This window comes from Channa argus, unplaced genomic scaffold (assembly GCF_033026475.1).
Source record: "Channa argus isolate prfri unplaced genomic scaffold, Channa argus male v1.0 Contig020, whole genome shotgun sequence".
NCBI classification, from domain to species: Eukaryota; Metazoa; Chordata; class Actinopteri; order Anabantiformes; family Channidae; genus Channa; species Channa argus.
The window spans coordinates 131,990-151,809 of NW_027125239.1; the positions used below are offsets into that span (position 1 = coordinate 131,990).

Below are 19,820 nucleotides of genomic sequence, written 5' to 3' on the forward strand. Positions count from 1 at the left end.
CCATTTTCTTTGGACTGTTTTCACATTAGGGAGTTATGGTTAGCGACTGTCTTTTGGTTTGTTTATTTCTATCAGGCTAGCTAGCACTTTCTGTGGGAAATGGCTTATTTTGTTTATTATGTTGGCCTTGGTTCGCCCTGAGTTGTAGTGTCATGTTTTGTTTGACACTTTCTTTCGTTTAAAATAAATATCATTCTGTTGGAACATCTCGATCCTGGATTATGGTTTGGAGACCGGAGAGGGAACATCCTAATTTATCTTTGTATGTTGCACCCTGACCCCCTAGACAGGGGCGTAACAGACCAGTACAGTTATAGTACTTTGTACTTTGCCACATTTATCTTCTTCTTAGCAAGTGTCATGCATTCTGCTTCTCCAGCGTTTTTAAGAGCTGTTGATGATGTCAAATGCAGCTTACGGCCACACCGCTCTCTAAGCGCCCGATCTCGTCCGATCTCGGCAGCCAAATAGAGCCGGGCCTGGTTAGTACTTGGTAGGAAGACCGCCTGGGAATACCAGGTGCTGTAAGCTTTTTTGCTTGGGTTTACGGGCAGCACAAGCTGGTGTTACTGCCTATTTATTCATAGAAATTGTTCTATATTTTCATCAAATTTTGTTCTTTCATTGCTGTTTTGCTACTTTATTGGTTTGCCAACCATCGTGCTTCATTACTAGTAGACCATGTTACGGTCCTGGCCATATGTGTTGTTTTTATTTTCTTGTTCTTATAGGTGCCCTGCCTGATTGGCCGGATTGGGGGGCAGTACAGGAAGCTGATTGGTCCATCCTACACTTCCTGGAGTTTTAAAAGTACGGTTCCCAACAGCAAGCGAGGCTCTTTCTGGCATCAGCACCTGTTTGCTGTTCTTGGTTTCCAAACCTTATTTAGCATTTTTGAATTGTTAGGTTTTGTGACGTGGTTTTGTTATAAATTGTATATTTTGTAAATAGTATTAAATCTGTAGGGGTGAACTGCCATTTTCTTTGGACCGTTTTCACATTAGGGAGTTAGGGTTAGCGACTGTCTTTTGGTTTGTTTATTTCTATCAGGCTAGCTAGCACTTTCTGTGGGAAATGGCTTATTTTGTTTATTATGTTGGCCTTGGTTCGCCCTGAGTTGTGTCATTTTTTGTTTGTCACTTTCTTTCGTTTAAAATAAATATCATTCTGTTGGAACATCTCGATCCTGGATTTTGGTTTGGGGATCGGAGAGGGAACATGCTAATTTATCTTTGTATGTTGCACCCTGACCCCCTAGACAGGGGCGTAACAGACCAGTACAGTTATAGTACTTTGTACTTTGCCACATTTATCTTCTTCTTAGCAAGTGTCATGCATTCTGCTTCTCCAGCGTTTTTAAGAGCTGTTGATGATGTCAAATGCAGCTTACGGCCACACCGCTCTCTAAGCGCCCGATCTCATCCGATCTCGGCAGCCAAATAGAGCCGGGCCTGGTTAGTACTTGGTAGGAAGACCGCCTGGGAATACCAGGTGCTGTAAGCTTTTTTGCTTGGGTTTACGGGCAGCACAAGCTGGTGTTACTGCCTATTTATTCATAGAAATTGTTCTATATTTTCATCAAATTTTGTTCTTTCATTGCTGTTTTGCTACTTTATTGGTTTGCCAACCATCGTGCTTCATTACTAGTAGACCATGTTACGGTCCTGGCCATATGTGTTGTTTTTATTTTCTTGTTCTTATAGGTGCCCTGCCTGATTGGCCGGATTGGGGGGCAGTACAGGAAGCTGATTGGTCCATCCTACACTTCCTGGAGTTTTAAAAGTACGGTTCCCAACAGCAAGCGAGGCTCTTTCTGGCATCAGCACCTGTTTGCTGTTCTTGGTTTCCAAACCTTATTTAGCATTTTTGAATTGTTAGGTTTTGTGACGTGGTTTTGTTATAAATTGTATATTTTGTAAATAGTATTAAATCTGTAGGGGTGAACTGCCATTTTCTTTGGACCGTTTTCACATTAGGGAGTTAGGGTTAGCGACTGTCTTTTGGTTTGTTTATTTCTATCAGGCTAGCTAGCACTTTCTGTGGGAAATGGCTTATTTTGTTTATTATGTTGGCCTTGGTTCGCCATGAGTTGTGTCATTTTTTGTTTGTCACTTTCTTTCGTTTAAAATAAATATCATTCTGTTGGAACATCTCGATCCTGGATTTTGGTTTGGGGATCGGAGAGGGAACATGCTAATTTATCTTTGTATGTTGCACCCTGACCCCCTAGACAGGGGCGTAACAGACCAGTACAGTTATAGTACTTTGTACTTTGCCACATTTATCTTCTTCTTAGTAAGTGTCATGCATTCTGCTTCTCTAGCGTTTTTAAGAGCTGTTGATGATGTCAAATGCAGCTTACGGCCACACCGCTCTCTAAGCGCCCGATCTCGTCCGATCTCGGCAGCCAAATAGAGCCGGGCCTGGTTAGTACTTGGTAGGAAGACCGCCTGGGAATACCAGGTGCTGTAAGCTTTTTTGCTTGGGTTTACGGGCAGCACAAGCTGGTGTTACTGCCTATTTATTCATAGAAATTGTTCTATATTTTCATCAAATTTTGTTCTTTCATTGCTGTTTTGCTACTTTATTGGTTTGCCAACCATCGTGCTTCATTACTAGTAGACCATGTTACGGTCCTGGCCATATGTGTTGTTTTTATTTTCTTTTTCTTATAGGTGCCCTGCCTGATTGGCCGGATTGGGGGGCAGTACAGGAAGCTGATTGGTCCATCCTACACTTCCTGAAGTTTTAAAAGTACGGTTCCCAACAGCTAGCGAGGCTCTTTCTGGCATCAGCACCTGTTTCCTGTTCTTGGTTTCCAAACCTTATTTAGCATTTTTGAATTGTTAGGTTTTGTGCCGTGGTTTTGTTTATAAATTGTATATTTTGTAAATAGTATTAAATCTGTAGGGGTGAACTGCCATTTTCTTTGGACTGTTTTCACATTAGGGAGTTATGGTTAGCGACTGTCTTTTGGTTTGTTTATTTCTATCAGGCTAGCTAGCACTTTCTGTGGGAAATGGCTTATTTTGTTTATTATGTTGGCCTTGGTTCGCCCTGAGTTGTAGTGTCATGTTTTGTTTGACACTTTCTTTCGTTTAAAATAAATATCATTCTGTTGGAACATCTCGATCCTGGATTATGGTTTGGAGACCGGAGAGGGAACATCCTAATTTATCTTTGTATGTTGCACCCTGACCCCCTAGACAGGGGCGTAACAGACCAGTACAGTTATAGTACTTTGTACTTTGCCACATTTATCTTCTTCTTAGCAAGTGTCATGCATTCTGCTTCTCCAGCGTTTTTAAGAGCTGTTGATGATGTCAAATGCAGCTTACGGCCACACCGCTCTCTAAGCGCCCGATCTCGTCCGATCTCGGCAGCCAAATAGAGCCGGGCCTGGTTAGTACTTGGTAGGAAGACCGCCTGGGAATACCAGGTGCTGTAAGCTTTTTTGCTTGGGTTTACGGGCAGCACAAGCTGGTGTTACTGCCTATTTATTCATAGAAATTGTTCTATATTTTCATCAAATTTTGTTCTTTCATTGCTGTTTTGCTACTTTATTGGTTTGCCAACCATCGTGCTTCATTACTAGTAGACCATGTTACGGTCCTGGCCATATGTGTTGTTTTTATTTTCTTGTTCTTATAGGTGCCCTGCCTGATTGGCCGGATTGGGGGGCAGTACAGGAAGCTGATTGGTCCATCCTACACTTCCTGGAGTTTTAAAAGTACGGTTCCCAACAGCAAGCGAGGCTCTTTCTGGCATCAGCACCTGTTTGCTGTTCTTGGTTTCCAAACCTTATTTAGCATTTTTGAATTGTTAGGTTTTGTGACGTGGTTTTGTTATAAATTGTATATTTTGTAAATAGTATTAAATCTGTAGGGGTGAACTGCCATTTTCTTTGGACCGTTTTCACATTAGGGAGTTAGGGTTAGCGACTGTCTTTTGGTTTGTTTATTTCTATCAGGCTAGCTAGCACTTTCTGTGGGAAATGGCTTATTTTGTTTATTATGTTGGCCTTGGTTCGCCCTGAGTTGTGTCATTTTTTGTTTGTCACTTTCTTTCGTTTAAAATAAATATCATTCTGTTGGAACATCTCGATCCTGGATTTTGGTTTGGGGATCGGAGAGGGAACATGCTAATTTATCTTTGTATGTTGCACCCTGACCCCCTAGACAGGGGCGTAACAGACCAGTACAGTTATAGTACTTTGTACTTTGCCACATTTATCTTCTTCTTAGCAAGTGTCATGCATTCTGCTTCTCCAGCGTTTTTAGGAGCTGTTGATGATGTCAAATGCAGCTTACGGCCACACCGCTCTCTAAGCGCCCGAGCTCGTCCGATCTCGGCAGCCAAATAGAGCCGGGCCTGGTTAGTACTTGGTAGGAAGACCGCCTGGGAATACCAGGTGCTGTAAGCTTTTTTGCTTGGGTTTACGGGCAGCACAAGCTGGTGTTACTGCCTATTTATTCATAGAAATTGTTCTATATTTTCATCAAATTTTGTTCTTTCATTGCTGTTTTGCTACTTTATTGGTTTGCCAACCATCGTGCTTCATTACTAGTAGACCATGTTACGGTTCTGGCCATATGTGTTGTTTTTATTTTCTTGTTCTTATAGGTGCCCTGCCTGATTGGCCAGATTGGGGGGCAGTACAGGAAGCTGATTGGTCCATCCTACACTTCCTGGAGTTTTAAAAGTACGGTTCCCAACAGCAAGCGAGGCTCTTTCTGGCATCAGCACCTGTTTGCTGTTCTTGGTTTCCAAACCTTATTTAGCATTTTTGAATTGTTAGGTTTTGTGACGTGGTTTTGTTATAAATTGTATATTTTGTAAATAGTATTAAATCTGTAGGGGTGAACTGCCATTTTCTTTGGACCGTTTTCACATTAGGGAGTTAGGGTTAGCGACTGTCTTTTGGTTTGTTTATTTCTATCAGGCTAGCTAGCACTTTCTGTGGGAAATGGCTTATTTTGTTTATTATGTTGGCCTTGGTTCGCCATGAGTTGTGTCATTTTTTGTTTGTCACTTTCTTTCGTTTAAAATAAATATCATTCTGTTGGAACATCTCGATCCTGGATTTTGGTTTGGGGATCGGAGAGGGAACATGCTAATTTATCTTTGTATGTTGCACCCTGACCCCCTAGACAGGGGCGTAACAGACCAGTACAGTTATAGTACTTTGTACTTTGCCACATTTATCTTCTTCTTAGCAAGTGTCATGCATTCTGCTTCTCCAGCGTTTTTAAGAGCTGTTGATGATGTCAAATGCAGCTTACGGCCCCACCGCTCTCTAAGCGCTCGATCTCGTCCGATCTCGGCAGCCAAATAGAGCCGAGCCTGGTTAGTACTTGGTAGGAAGACCGCCTGGGAATACCAGGTGCTGTAAGCTTTTTTGCTTAGGTTTACGGGCAGCACAAGCTGGTGTTACTGCCTATTTATTCATAGAAATTGTTCTATATTTTCATCAAATTTTGTTCTTTCATTGCTGTTTTGCTACTTTATTGGTTTGCCAACCATCGTGCTTCATTACTAGTAGACCATGTTACGGTCCTGGCCATATGTGTTGTTTTTATTTTTTTGTTCTTATAGGTGCCCTGCCTGATTGGCCGGATTGGGGGGCAGTACAGGAAGCTGATTGGTCCATCCTACACTTCCTGGAGTTTTAAAAGTACGGTTCCCAACAGCTAGCGAGGCTCTTTCTGGCATCAGCACCTGTTTGCTGTTCTTGGTTTCCAAACCTTATTTAGCATTTTTGAATTGTTAGGTTTTGTGCCGTGGTTTTGTTTATAAATTGTATATTTTGTAAATAGTATTAAATCTGTAGGGGTGAACTGCCATTTTCTTTGGACTGTTTTCACATTAGGGAGTTAGGGTTAGCGACTGTCTTTTGGTTTGTTTATTTCTATCAGGCTAGCTAGCACTTTCTGTGGGAAATGGCTTATTTTGTTTATTATGTTGGCCTTGGTTCGCCCTGAGTTGTAGTGTCATGTTTTGTTTGACACTTTCTTTCGTTTAAAATAAATATCATTCTGTTGGAACATCTCGATCCTGGATTTTGGTTTGGGGATCGGAGAGGGAACATGCTAATTTATCTTTGTATGTTGCACCCTGACCCCCTAGACAGGGGCGTAACAGACCAGTACAGTTATAGTACTTTGTACTTTGCCACATTTATCTTCTTCTTAGCAAGTGTCATGCATTCCAGCGTTTTTAAGAGCTGTTGATGATGTCAAATGCAGCTTACGGCCACACTGCTCTCTAAGCGCCCGATCCCGTCCGATCTCAGCAGCCAAATATGGCCGGGCCTTGTTAGTACTTGGTAGGAAGACCGCCTGGGAATACCAGGTGCTGTAAGCTTCTTTGCTTGGGTTTACGGGCAGCACAAGCTGGTGTTACTGCCTATTTATTCATAGAAATTGTTCTATATTTTCATCAAATTTTGTTCTTTCATTGCTGTTTTGCTACTTTATTGGTTTGCCAACCATCGTGCTTCATTACTAGTAGACCATGTTACAGTCCTGGCCATATGTGTTGTTTTTATTTTCTTGTTCTTATAGGTGCCCTGCCTGATTGGCCGGATTGGGGGGCAGTACAGGAAGCTGATTGGTCCATCCTACACTTCCTGGAGTTTTAAAAGTACGGTTCCCAACAGCTAGCGAGGCTCTTTCTGGCATCAGTACCTGTTTGCTTTTCTTGGTTTCCAAACCTTATTTAGCATTTTTGAATTGTTAGGTTTTGTGCCGTGGATTTGTTTATAAATTGTATATTTTGTAAATAGTATTAAATCTGTAGGGGTGAACTGCCATTTTCTTTGGAGTGTTTTCACATTAGGGAGTTAGGGTTAGCGACTATCTTTTGGTTTGTTTATTTCTATCAGGCTAGCTAACACTTTCGGTGGGAAATGGCTTATTTTGTTTATTATGTTGGCCTTGGTTCGCCCTGAGTTGTAGAGTCATGTTTTGTTTGACACTTTCTTTCGTTTAAAATAAATATCATTCTGTTGGAACATCTCAATCCTGGATTTTGGTTTGAGGATCGGAGAGGGAACATCCAAATTTATCTTTGTCTGTTTCACCCTGACCCCCTAGACAGGGGCGTAACAGACCAGTACAGTTATAGTACTTTGTACTTTGCCATATTTATCTTCTTCTTAGCAAGTGTCATGCATTCTGCTTCTCCAGCGTTTTTAAGAGCTGTTGATGATGTCAAATGCAGCTTACGGCCACACCGCTCTCTAAGCGCCCGATCTCGTCCGATCTCGGCAGCCAAATAGAGCCGGGCCTGGTTAGTACTTGGTAGGAAGACCGCCTGGGAATACCAGGTGCTGTAAGCTTTTTTGCTTGGGTTTACGGGCAGCACAAGCTGGTGTTACTGCCTATTTATTCATAGAAATTGTTCTATATTTTCATCAAATTTTGTTCTTTCATTGCTGTTTTGCTACTTTATTGGTTTGCCAACCATCGTGCTTCATTACTAGTAGACCATGTTACGGTCCTGGCCATATGTGTTGTTTTTATTTTCTTGTTCTTATAGGTGCCCTGCCTGATTGGCCGGATTGGGGGGCAGTACAGGAAGCTGATTGGTCCATCCTACACTTCCTGGAGTTTTAAAAGTACGGTTCCTAACAGCAAGCGAGGCTCTTTCTGGCATCAGCACCTGTTTGCTGTTCTTGGTTTCCAAACCTTATTTAGCATTTTTGAATTGTTAGGTTTTGTGACGTGGTTTTGTTATAAATTGTATATTTTGTAAATAGTATTAAATCTGTAGGGGTGAACTGCCATTTTCTTTGGACCGTTTTCACATTAGGGAGTTAGGGTTAGCGACTGTCTTTTGGTTTGTTTATTTCTATCAGGCTAGCTAGCACTTTCTGTGGGAAATGGCTTATTTTGTTTATTATGTTGGCCTTGGTTCGCCATGAGTTGTGTCATTTTTTGTTTGTCACTTTCTTTCGTTTAAAATAAATATCATTCTGTTGGAACATCTCGATCCTGGATTTTGGTTTGGGGATCGGAGAGGGAACATGCTAATTTATCTTTGTATGTTGCACCCTGACCCCCTAGACAGGGGCGTAACAGACCAGTACAGTTATAGTACTTTGTACTTTGCCACATTTATCTTCTTCTTAGCAAGTGTCATGCATTCTGCTTCTCCAGCGTTTTTAAGAGCTGTTGATGATGTCAAATGCAGCTTACGGCCCCACCGCTCTCTAAGCGCCCGATCTCGTCCGATCTCGGCAGCCAAATAGAGCCGGGCCTGGTTAGTACTTGGTAGGAAGACCGCCTGGGAATACCAGGTGCTGTAAGCTTTTTTGCTTGGGTTTACGGGCAGCACAAGCTGGTGTTACTGCCTATTTATTCATAGAAATTGTTCTATATTTTCATCAAATTTTGTTCTTTCATTGCTGTTTTGCTACTTTATTGGTTTGCCAACCATCGTGCTTCATTACTAGTAGACCATGTTACGGTCCTGGCCATATGTGTTGTTTTTATTTTGTTGTTCTTATAGGTGCCCTGCCTGATTGGCCGGATTGGGGGGCAGTACAGGAAGCTGATTGGTCCATCCTACACTTCCTGGAGTTTTAAAAGTACGGTTCCCAACAGCTAGCGAGGCTCTTTCTGGCATCAGCACCTGTTTGCTGTTCTTGGTTTCCAAACCTTATTTAGCATTTTTGAATTGTTAGGTTTTGTGCCGTGGTTTTGTTTATAAATTGTATATTTTGTAAATAGTATTAAATCTGTAGGGGTGAACTGCCATTTTCTTTGGAGTGTTTTCACATTAGGGAGTTAGGGTTAGCGACTGTCTTTTGGTTTGTTTATTTCTATCAGGCTAGCTAGCACTTTCTGTGGGAAATGGCTTATTTTGTTTATTATGTTGGCCTTGGTTCGCCCTGAGTTGTAGTGTCATGTTTTGTTTGACACTTTCTTTCGTTTAAAATAAATATCATTCTGTTGGAACATCTCGATCCTGGATTTTGGTTTGGGGATCGGAGAGGGAACATGCTAATTTATCTTTGTATGTTGCACCCTGACCCCCTAGACAGCGGCGTAACAGACCAGTACAGTTATAGTACTTTGTACTTTGCCACATTTATCTTCTTCTTAGCAAGTGTCATGCATTCTGCTTCTCCAGCGTTTTTAGGAGCTGTTGATGATGTCAAATGCAGCTTACGGCCACACCGCTCTCTAAGCGCCCGATCTCGTCCGATCTCGGCAGCCAAATAGAGCCGGGCCTGGTTAGTACTTGGTAGGAAGACCGCCTGGGAATACCAGGTGCTGTAAGTTTTTTTGCTTGGGTTTACGGGCAGCACAAGCTGGTGTTACTGCCTATTTATTCATAGAAATTGTTCCATATTTTCATCAAATTTTGTTCTTTCATTGCTGTTTTGCTACTTTATTGGTTTGTCAACCATCGTGCTTCATTACTAGTAGACCATGTTACGGTCCTGGCCATATGTGTTGTTTTTATTTTGTTGTTCTTATAGGTGCCCTGCCTTATCTGCCGGATTGGGGGGCAGTACAGGAAGCTGATTGGTCCATCCTTCACTTCCTGGAGTTTTAAAAGTACGGTTCCCAACAGCTAGCGAGGCTCTTTCTGGCAGCAGCACCTGTTTGCTGTTCTTGGTTTCCAAACCTTATTTAGCATTTTTGAATTGTTAGGTTTTGTGCCGTGGTTTTGTTTATAAATTGTATATTTTGTAAATAGTATTAAATCTGTAGGGGTGAACTGCCATTTTCTTTGGAGTGTTTTCACATTAGGGAGTTAGGGTTAGCGACTATCTTTTGGTTTGTTTATTTTTATCAGGCTAGCTAACACTTTCTGTGGGAAATGGCTTATTTTGTTTATTATGTTGGCCTTGGTTCGCCATGAGTTGTAGTGTCATGTTTTGTTTGACACTTTCTTTCGTTTAAAATAAATATCATTCTGTTGGAACATCTCAATCCTGGATTTTGGTTTGAGGATCGGAGAGGGAACATCCAAATTTATCTTTGTATGTTTCACCCTGACCCCCTAGACAGGGGCGTAACAGACCAGTACAGTTATAGTACTTTGTACTTTGCCACATTTATCTTCTTCTTAGCAAGTGTCATGCAATCTGCTTCTCCAGCGTTTTTAAGAGCTGTTGATGATGTCAAATGCAGCTTACGGCCACACCGCTCTCTAAGCGCCCGATCTCGTCCGATCTCGGCAGCCAAATAGAGCCGGGCCTGGTTAGTACTTGGTAGGAAGACCGCCTGGGAATACCAGGTGCTGTAAGCTTTTTTGCTTGGGTTTACGGGCAGCACAAGCTGGTGTTACTGCCTATTTATTCATAGAAATTGTTCTATATTTTCATCAAATTTTGTTCTTTCATTGCTGTTTTGCTACTTTATTGGTTTGCCAACCATCGTGCTTCATTACTAGTAGACCATGTTACGGTCCTGGCCATATGTGTTGTTTTTATTTTCTTGTTCTTATAGGTGCCCTGCCTGATTGGCCAGATTGGGGGGCAGTACAGGAAGCTGATTGGTCCATCCTACACTTCCTGGAGTTTTAAAAGTACGGTTCCCAACAGCAAGCGAGGCTCTTTCTGGCATCAGCACCTGTTTGCTGTTCTTGGTTTCCAAACCTTATTTAGCATTTTTGAATTGTTAGGTTTTGTGACGTGGTTTTGTTATAAATTGTATATTTTGTAAATAGTATTAAATCTGTAGGGGTGAACTGCCATTTTCTTTGGACCGTTTTCACATTAGGGAGTTAGGGTTAGCGACTGTCTTTTGGTTTGTTTATTTCTATCAGGCTAGCTAGCACTTTCTGTGGGAAATGGCTTATTTTGTTTATTATGTTGGCCTTGGTTCGCCATGAGTTGTGTCATTTTTTGTTTGTCACTTTCTTTCGTTTAAAATAAATATCATTCTGTTGGAACATCTCGATCCTGGATTTTGGTTTGGGGATCGGAGAGGGAACATGCTAATTTATCTTTGTATGTTGCACCCTGACCCCCTAGACAGGGGCGTAACAGACCAGTACAGTTATAGTACTTTGTACTTTGCCACATTTATCTTCTTCTTAGCAAGTGTCATGCATTCTGCTTCTCCAGCGTTTTTAAGAGCTGTTGATGATGTCAAATGCAGCTTACGGCCCCACCGCTCTCTAAGCGCTCGATCTCGTCCGATCTCGGCAGCCAAATAGAGCCGAGCCTGGTTAGAACTTGGTAGGAAGACCGCCTGGGAATACCAGGTGCTGTAAGCTTTTTTGCTTAGGTTTACGGGCAGCACAAGCTGGTGTTACTGCCTATTTATTCATAGAAATTGTTCTATATTTTCATCAAATTTTGTTCTTTCATTGCTGTTTTGCTACTTTATTGGTTTGCCAACCATCGTGCTTCATTACTAGTAGACCATGTTACGGTCCTGGCCATATGTGTTGTTTTTATTTTCTTGTTCTTATAGGTGCCCTGCCTGATTGGCCGGATTGGGGGGCAGTACAGGAAGCTGATTGGTCCATCCTACACTTCCTGGAGTTTTAAAAGTACGGTTCCCAACAGCAAGCGAGGCTCTTTCTGGCATCAGCACCTGTTTGCTGTTCTTGGTTTCCAAACCTTATTTAGCATTTTTGAATTGTTAGGTTTTGTGACGTGGTTTTGTTATAAATTGTATATTTTGTAAATAGTATTAAATCTGTAGGGGTGAACTGCCATTTTCTTTGGACCGTTTTCACATTAGGGAGTTAGGGTTAGCGACTGTCTTTTGGTTTGTTTATTTCTATCAGGCTAGCTAGCACTTTCTGTGGGAAATGGCTTATTTTGTTTATTATGTTGGCCTTGGTTCGCCATGAGTTGTGTCATTTTTTGTTTGTCACTTTCTTTCGTTTAAAATAAATATCATTCTGTTGGAACATCTCGATCCTGGATTTTGGTTTGGGGATCGGAGAGGGAACATGCTAATTTATCTTTGTATGTTGCACCCTGACCCCCTAGACAGGGGCGTAACAGACCAGTACAGTTATAGTACTTTGTACTTTGCCACATTTATCTTCTTCTTAGCAAGTGTCATGCATTCTGCTTCTCCAGCGTTTTTAAGAGCTGTTGATGATGTCAAATGCAGCTTACGGCCCCACCGCTCTCTAAGTGCCCGATCTCGTCCGATCTCGGCAGCCAAATAGAGCCGGGCCTGGTTAGTACTTGGTAGGAAGACCGCCTGGGAATACCAGGTGCTGTAAGCTTTTTTGCTTGGGTTTACGGGCAGCACAAGCTGGTGTTACTGCCTATTTATTCATAGAAATTGTTCTATATTTTCATCAAATTTTGTTCTTTCATTGCTGTTTTGCTACTTTATTGGTTTGCCAACCATCGTGCTTCATTACTAGTAGACCATGTTACGGTCCTGGCCATATGTGTTGTTTTTATTTTGTTGTTCTTATAGGTGCCCTGCCTGATTGGCCGGATTGGGGGGCAGTACAGGAAGCTGATTGGTCCATCCTACACTTCCTGGAGTTTTAAAAGTACGGTTCCCAACAGCTAGCGAGGCTCTTTCTGGCATCAGCACCTGTTTGCTGTTCTTGGTTTCCAAACCTTATTTAGCATTTTTGAATTGTTAGGTTTTGTGCCGTGGTTTTGTTTATAAATTGTATATTTTGTAAATAGTATTAAATCTGTAGGGGTGAACTGCCATTTTCTTTGGACTGTTTTCACATTAGGGAGTTAGGGTTAGCGACTGTCTTTTGGTTTGTTTATTTCTATCAGGCTAGCTAGCACTTTCTGTGGGAAATGGCTTATTTTGTTTATTATGTTGGCCTTGGTTCGCCCTGAGTTGTAGTGTCATGTTTTGTTTGACACTTTCTTTCGTTTAAAATAAATATCATTCTGTTGGAACATCTCGATCCTGGATTTTGGTTTGGGTATCGGAGAGGGAACATGCTAATTTATCTTTGTATGTTGCACCCTGACCCCCTAGACAGGGGCGTAACAGACCAGTACAGTTATAGTACTTTGTACTTTGCCACATTTATCTTCTTCTTAGCAAGTGTCATGCATTCTGCTTCTCCAGCGTTTTTAAGAGCTGTTGATGATGTCAAATGCAGCTTACGGCCACACTGCTCTCTAAGCGCCCGATCCCGTCCGATCTCAGCAGCCAAATATGGCCGGGCCTTGTTAGTACTTGGTAGGAAGACCGCCTGGGAATACCAGGTGCTGTAAGCTTCTTTGCTTGGGTTTACGGGCAGCACAAGCTGGTGTTACTGCCTATTTATTCATAGAAATTGTTCTATATTTTCATCAAATTTTGTTCTTTCATTGCTGTTTTGCTACTTTATTGGTTTGCCAACCATCGTGCTTCATTACTAGTAGACCATGTTACAGTCCTGGCCATATGTGTTGTTTTTATTTTCTTGTTCTTATAGGTGCCCTGCCTGATTGGCCGGATTGGGGGGCAGTACAGGAAGCTGATTGGTCCATCCTACACTTCCTGGAGTTTTAAAAGTACGGTTCCCAACAGCTAGCGAGGCTCTTTCTGGCATCAGCACCTGTTTGCTTTTCTTGGTTTCCAAACCTTATTTAGCATTTTTGAATTGTTAGGTTTTGTGCCGTGGATTTGTTTATAAATTGTATATTTTGTAAATAGTATTAAATCTGTAGGGGTGAACTGCCATTTTCTTTGGAGTGTTTTCACATTAGGGAGTTAGGGTTAGCGACTATCTTTTGGTTTGTTTATTTCTATCAGGCTAGCTAACACTTTCGGTGGGAAATGGCTTATTTTGTTTATTATGTTGGCCTTGGTTCGCCCTGAGTTGTAGAGTCATGTTTTGTTTGACACTTTCTTTCGTTTAAAATAAATATCATTCTGTTGGAACATCTCAATCCTGGATTTTGGTTTGAGGATCGGAGAGGGAACATCCAAATTTATCTTTGTCTGTTTCACCCTGACCCCCTAGACAGGGGCGTAACAGACCAGTACAGTTATAGTACTTTGTACTTTGCCATATTTATCTTCTTCTTAGCAAGTGTCATGCATTCTGCTTCTCCAGCGTTTTTAAGAGCTGTTGATGATGTCAAATGCAGCTTACGGCCACACCGCTCTCTAAGCGCCCGATCTCGTCCGATCTCGGCAGCCAAATAGAGCCGGGCCTGGTTAGTACTTGGTAGGAAGACCGCCTGGGAATACCAGGTGCTGTAAGCTTTTTTGCTTGGGTTTACGGGCAGCACAAGCTGGTGTTACTGCCTATTTATTCATAGAAATTGTTCTATATTTTCATCAAATTTTGTTCTTTCATTGCTGTTTTGCTACTTTATTGGTTTGCCAACCATCGTGCTTCATTACTAGTAGACCATGTTACGGTCCTGGCCATATGTGTTGTTTTTATTTTCTTGTTCTTATAGGTGCCCTGCCTGATTGGCCGGATTGGGGGGCAGTACAGGAAGCTGATTGGTCCATCCTACACTTCCTGGAGTTTTAAAAGTACGGTTCCTAACAGCAAGCGAGGCTCTTTCTGGCATCAGCACCTGTTTGCTGTTCTTGGTTTCCAAACCTTATTTAGCATTTTTGAATTGTTAGGTTTTGTGACGTGGTTTTGTTATAAATTGTATATTTTGTAAATAGTATTAAATCTGTAGGGGTGAACTGCCATTTTCTTTGGACCGTTTTCACATTAGGGAGTTAGGGTTAGCGACTGTCTTTTGGTTTGTTTATTTCTATCAGGCTAGCTAGCACTTTCTGTGGGAAATGGCTTATTTTGTTTATTATGTTGGCCTTGGTTCGCCCTGAGTTGTAGTGTCATGTTTTGTTTGACACTTTCTTTCGTTTAAAATAAATATCATTCTGTTGGAACATCTCGATCCTGGATTATGGTTTGGAGACCGGAGAGGGAACATCCTAATTTATCTTTGTATGTTGCACCCTGACCCCCTAGACAGGGGCGTAACAGACCAGTACAGTTATAGTACTTTGTACTTTGCCACATTTATCTTCTTCTTAGCAAGTGTCATGCATTCTGCTTCTCCAGCGTTTTTAAGAGCTGTTGATGATGTCAAATGCAGCTTACGGCCACACCGCTCTCTAAGCGCCCGATCTCGTCCGATCTCGGCAGCCAAATAGAGCCGGGCCTGGTTAGTACTTGGTAGGAAGACCGCCTGGGAATACCAGGTGCTGTAAGCTTTTTTGCTTGGGTTTACGGGCAGCACAAGCTGGTGTTACTGCCTATTTATTCATAGAAATTGTTCTATATTTTCATCAAATTTTGTTCTTTCATTGCTGTTTTGCTACTTTATTGGTTTGCCAACCATCGTGCTTCATTACTAGTAGACCATGTTACGGTCCTGGCCATATGTGTTGTTTTTATTTTCTTGTTCTTATAGGTGCCCTGCCTGATTGGCCAGATTGGGGGGCAGTACAGGAAGCTGATTGGTCCATCCTACACTTCCTGGAGTTTTAAAAGTACGGTTCCCAACAGCAAGCGAGGCTCTTTCTGGCATCAGCACCTGTTTGCTGTTCTTGGTTTCCAAACCTTATTTAGCATTTTTGAATTGTTAGGTTTTGTGACGTGGTTTTGTTATAAATTGTATATTTTGTAAATAGTATTAAATCTGTAGGGGTGAACTGCCATTTTCTTTGGACCGTTTTCACATTAGGGAGTTAGGGTTAGCGACTGTCTTTTGGTTTGTTTATTTCTATCAGGCTAGCTAGCACTTTCTGTGGGAAATGGCTTATTTTGTTTATTATGTTGGCCTTGGTTCGCCATGAGTTGTGTCATTTTTTGTTTGTCACTTTCTTTCGTTTAAAATAAATATCATTCTGTTGGAACATCTCGATCCTGGATTTTGGTTTGGGGATCGGAGAGGGAACATGCTAATTTATCTTTGTATGTTGCACCCTGACCCCCTAGACAGGGGCGTAACAGACCAGTACAGTTATAGTACTTTGTACTTTGCCACATTTATCTTCTTCTTAGCAAGTGTCATGCATTCTGCTTCTCCAGCGTTTTTAAGAGCTGTTGATGATGTCAAATGCAGCTTACGGCCCCACCGCTCTCTAAGCGCTCGATCTCGTCCGATCTCGGCAGCCAAATAGAGCCGAGCCTGGTTAGAACTTGGTAGGAAGACCGCCTGGGAATACCAGGTGCTGTAAGCTTTTTTGCTTAGGTTTACGGGCAGCACAAGCTGGTGTTACTGCCTATTTATTCATAGAAATTGTTCTATATTTTCATCAAATTTTGTTCTTTCATTGCTGTTTTGCTACTTTATTGGTTTGCCAACCATCGTGCTTCATTACTAGTAGACCATGTTACGGTCCTGGCCATATGTGTTGTTTTTATTTTCTTGTTCTTATAGGTGCCCTGCCTGATTGGCCGGATTGGGGGGCAGTACAGGAAGCTGATTGGTCCATCCTACACTTCCTGGAGTTTTAAAAGTACGGTTCCCAACAGCTAGCGAGGCTCTTTCTGGCATCAGCACCTGTTTGCTGTTCTTGGTTTCCAAACCTTATTTAGCATTTTTGAATTGTTAGGTTTTGTGCCGTGGTTTTGTTTATAAATTGTATATTTTGTAAATAGTATTAAATCTGTAGGGGTGAACTGCCATTTTCTTTGGACTGTTTTCACATTAGGGAGTTAGGGTTAGCGACTGTCTTTTGGTTTGTTTATTTCTATCAGGCTAGCTAGCACTTTCTGTGGGAAATGGCTTATTTTGTTTATTATGTTGGCCTTGGTTCGCCCTGAGTTGTAGTGTCATGTTTTGTTTGACACTTTCTTTCGTTTAAAATAAATATCATTCTGTTGGAACATCTCGATCCTGGATTTTGGTTTGGGGATCGGAGAGGGAACATGCTAATTTATCTTTGTATGTTGCACCCTGACCCCCTAGACAGGGGCGTAACAGACCAGTACAGTTATAGTACTTTGTACTTTGCCACATTTATCTTCTTCTTAGCAAGTGTCATGCATTCTGCTTCTCCAGCGTTTTTAAGAGCTGTTGATGATGTCAAATGCAGCTTGCGGCCACACTGCTCTCTAAGCGCCCGATCCCGTCCGATCTCAGCAGCCAAATATGGCCGGGCCTTGTTAGTACTTGGTAGGAAGACCGCCTGGGAATACCACGTCCTGTAAGCTTCTTTGCTTGGGTTTACGGGCAGCACAAGCTGGTGTTACTGCCTATTTATTCATAGAAATTGTTCTATATTTTCATCAAATTTTGTTCTTTCATTGCTGTTTTGCTACTTTATTGGTTTGCCAACCATCGTGCTTCATTACTAGTAGACCATGTTACAGTCCTGGCCATATGTGTTGTTTTTATTTTCTTGTTCTTATAGGTGCCCTGCCTGATTGGCCGGATTGGGGGGCAGTACAGGAAGCTGATTGGTCCATCCTACACTTCCTGGAGTTTTAAAAGTACGGTTCCCAACAGCTAGCGAGGCTCTTTCTGGCATCAGCACCTGTTTGCTTTTCTTGGTTTCCAAACCTTATTTAGCATTTTTGAATTGTTAGGTTTTGTGCCGTGGATTTGTTTATAAATTGTATATTTTGTAAATAGTATTAAATCTGTAGGGGTGAACTGCCATTTTCTTTGGAGTGTTTTCACATTAGGGAGTTAGGGTTAGCGACTATCTTTTGGTTTGATTATTTCTATCAGGCTAGCTAACACTTTCGGTGGGAAATGGCTTATTTTGTTTATTATGTTGGCCTTGGTTCGCCCTGAGTTGTAGAGTCATGTTTTGTTTGACACTTTCTTTCGTTTAAAATAAATATCATTCTGTTGGAACATCTCAATCCTGGATTTTGGTTTGAGGATCGGAGAGGGAACATCCAAATTTATCTTTGTCTGTTTCACCCTGACCCCCTAGACAGGGGCGTAACAGACCAGTACAGTTATAGTACTTTGTACTTTGCCATATTTATCTTCTTCTTAGCAAGTGTCATGCATTCTGCTTCTCCAGCGTTTTTAAGAGCTGTTGATGATGTCAAATGCAGCTTACGGCCACACCGCTCTCTAAGCGCCCGATCTCGTCCGATCTCGGCAGCCAAATAGAGCCGGGCCTGGTTAGTACTTGGTAGGAAGACCGCCTGGGAATACCAGGTGCTGTAAGCTTTTTTGCTTGGGTTTACGGGCAGCACAAGCTGGTGTTACTGCCTATTTATTCATAGAAATTGTTCTATATTTTCATCAAATTTTGTTCTTTCATTGCTGTTTTGCTACTTTATTGGTTTGCCAACCATCGTGCTTCATTACTAGTAGACCATGTTACGGTCCTGGCCATATGTGTTGTTTTTATTTTCTTGTTCTTATAGGTGCCCTGCCTGATTGGCCGGATTGGGGGGCAGTACAGGAAGCTGATTGGTCCATCCTACACTTCCTGGAGTTTTAAAAGTACGGTTCCTAACAGCAAGCGAGGCTCTTTCTGGCATCAGCACCTGTTTGCTGTTCTTGGTTTCCAAACCTTATTTAGCATTTTTGAATTGTTAGGTTTTGTGACGTGGTTTTGTTATAAATTGTATATTTTGTAAATAGTATTAAATCTGTAGGGGTGAACTGCCATTTTCTTTGGACCGTTTTCACATTAGGGAGTTAGGGTTAGCGACTGTCTTTTGGTTTGTTTATTTCTATCAGGCTAGCTAGCACTTTCTGTGGGAAATGGCTTATTTTGTTTATTATGTTGGCCTTGGTTCGCCATGAGTTGTGTCATTTTTTGTTTGTCACTTTCTTTCGTTTAAAATAAATATCATTCTGTTGGAACATCTCGATCCTGGATTTTGGTTTGGGGATCGGAGAGGGAACATGCTAATTTATCTTTGTATGTTGCACCCTGACCCCCTAGACAGGGGCGTAACAGACCAGTACAGTTATAGTACTTTGTACTTTGCCACATTTATCTTCTTCTTAGCAAGTGTCATGCATTCTGCTTCTCCAGCGTTTTTAAGAGCTGTTGATGATGTCAAATGCAGCTTACGGCCCCACCGCTCTCTAAGCGCCCGATCTCGTCCGATCTCGGCAGCCAAATAGAGCCGGGCCTGGTTAGTACTTGGTAGGAAGACCGCCTGGGAATACCAGGTGCTGTAAGCTTTTTTGCTTGGGTTTACGGGCAGCACAAGCTGGTGTTACTGCCTATTTATTCATAGAAATTGTTCTATATTTTCATCAAATTTTGTTCTTTCATTGCTGTTTTGCTACTTTATTGGTTTGCCAACCATCGTGCTTCATTACTAGTAGACCATGTTACGGTCCTGGCCATATGTGTTGTTTTTATTTTCTTGTTCTTATAGGTGCCCTGCCTGATTGGCCGGATTGGGGGGCAGTACAGGAAGCTGATTGGTCCATCCTACACTTCCTGGAGTTTTAAAAGTACGGTTCCCAACAGCAAGCGAGGCTCTTTCTGGCATCAGCACCTGTTTGCTGTTCTTGGTTTCCAAACCGTATTTAGCATTTTTGAATTGTTAGGTTTTGTGACGTGGTTTTGTTATAAATTGTATATTTTGTAAATAGTATTAAATCTGTAGGGGTGAACTGCCATTTTCTTTGGACCGTTTTCACATTAGGGAGTTAGGGTTAGCGACTGTCTTTTGGTTTGTTTATTTCTATCAGGCTAGCTAGCACTTTCTGTGGGAAATGGCTTATTTTGTTTATTATGTTGGCCTTGGTTCGCCCTGAGTTGTGTCATTTTTTGTTTGTCACTTTCTTTCGTTTAAAATAAATATTATTCTGTTGGAACATCTCGATCCTGGATTTTGGTTTGGGGATCGGAGAGGGAACATGCTAATTTATCTTTGTATGTTGCACCCTGACCCCCTAGACAGGGGCGTAAAAGACCAGTACAGTTATAGTACTTTGTACTTTGCCACATTTATCTTCTTCT

The 19,820-nt window shown here is 41.8% G+C and overlaps 19 pseudogenes; all 19 read left to right on the forward strand.

The window, feature by feature from the left end:
• Window positions 1–412: 412 nt before the first annotated feature.
• Window positions 413–531, forward strand: LOC137114756 (5S ribosomal RNA; annotated as a pseudogene).
• Window positions 532–1,384: 853 nt separating this feature from the next.
• Window positions 1,385–1,503, forward strand: LOC137114506 (5S ribosomal RNA; annotated as a pseudogene).
• Window positions 1,504–2,356: 853 nt separating this feature from the next.
• Window positions 2,357–2,475, forward strand: LOC137114768 (5S ribosomal RNA; annotated as a pseudogene).
• Window positions 2,476–3,332: 857 nt separating this feature from the next.
• On the forward strand, window positions 3,333–3,451 carry LOC137114779 (5S ribosomal RNA; annotated as a pseudogene).
• Window positions 3,452–4,304: 853 nt separating this feature from the next.
• On the forward strand, window positions 4,305–4,423 carry LOC137114605 (5S ribosomal RNA; annotated as a pseudogene).
• Window positions 4,424–5,276: 853 nt separating this feature from the next.
• LOC137114695 (5S ribosomal RNA) lies at window positions 5,277–5,395 on the forward strand (annotated as a pseudogene).
• An 849-nt stretch (window positions 5,396–6,244) lies between these two features.
• LOC137114731 (5S ribosomal RNA) lies at window positions 6,245–6,363 on the forward strand (annotated as a pseudogene).
• An 857-nt stretch (window positions 6,364–7,220) lies between these two features.
• Window positions 7,221–7,339, forward strand: LOC137114790 (5S ribosomal RNA; annotated as a pseudogene).
• Window positions 7,340–8,192: 853 nt separating this feature from the next.
• Window positions 8,193–8,311, forward strand: LOC137115275 (5S ribosomal RNA; annotated as a pseudogene).
• Window positions 8,312–9,168: 857 nt separating this feature from the next.
• LOC137115211 (5S ribosomal RNA) lies at window positions 9,169–9,287 on the forward strand (annotated as a pseudogene).
• Window positions 9,288–10,144: 857 nt separating this feature from the next.
• LOC137114801 (5S ribosomal RNA) lies at window positions 10,145–10,263 on the forward strand (annotated as a pseudogene).
• An 853-nt stretch (window positions 10,264–11,116) lies between these two features.
• LOC137114749 (5S ribosomal RNA) lies at window positions 11,117–11,235 on the forward strand (annotated as a pseudogene).
• Window positions 11,236–12,088: 853 nt separating this feature from the next.
• LOC137114632 (5S ribosomal RNA) lies at window positions 12,089–12,207 on the forward strand (annotated as a pseudogene).
• An 857-nt stretch (window positions 12,208–13,064) lies between these two features.
• Window positions 13,065–13,183, forward strand: LOC137114733 (5S ribosomal RNA; annotated as a pseudogene).
• An 857-nt stretch (window positions 13,184–14,040) lies between these two features.
• LOC137114812 (5S ribosomal RNA) lies at window positions 14,041–14,159 on the forward strand (annotated as a pseudogene).
• An 856-nt stretch (window positions 14,160–15,015) lies between these two features.
• On the forward strand, window positions 15,016–15,134 carry LOC137114813 (5S ribosomal RNA; annotated as a pseudogene).
• Window positions 15,135–15,987: 853 nt separating this feature from the next.
• LOC137114750 (5S ribosomal RNA) lies at window positions 15,988–16,106 on the forward strand (annotated as a pseudogene).
• Window positions 16,107–17,939: 1,833 nt separating this feature from the next.
• LOC137114814 (5S ribosomal RNA) lies at window positions 17,940–18,058 on the forward strand (annotated as a pseudogene).
• Window positions 18,059–18,911: 853 nt separating this feature from the next.
• Window positions 18,912–19,030, forward strand: LOC137115276 (5S ribosomal RNA; annotated as a pseudogene).
• Window positions 19,031–19,820: the final 790 nt, after the last annotated feature.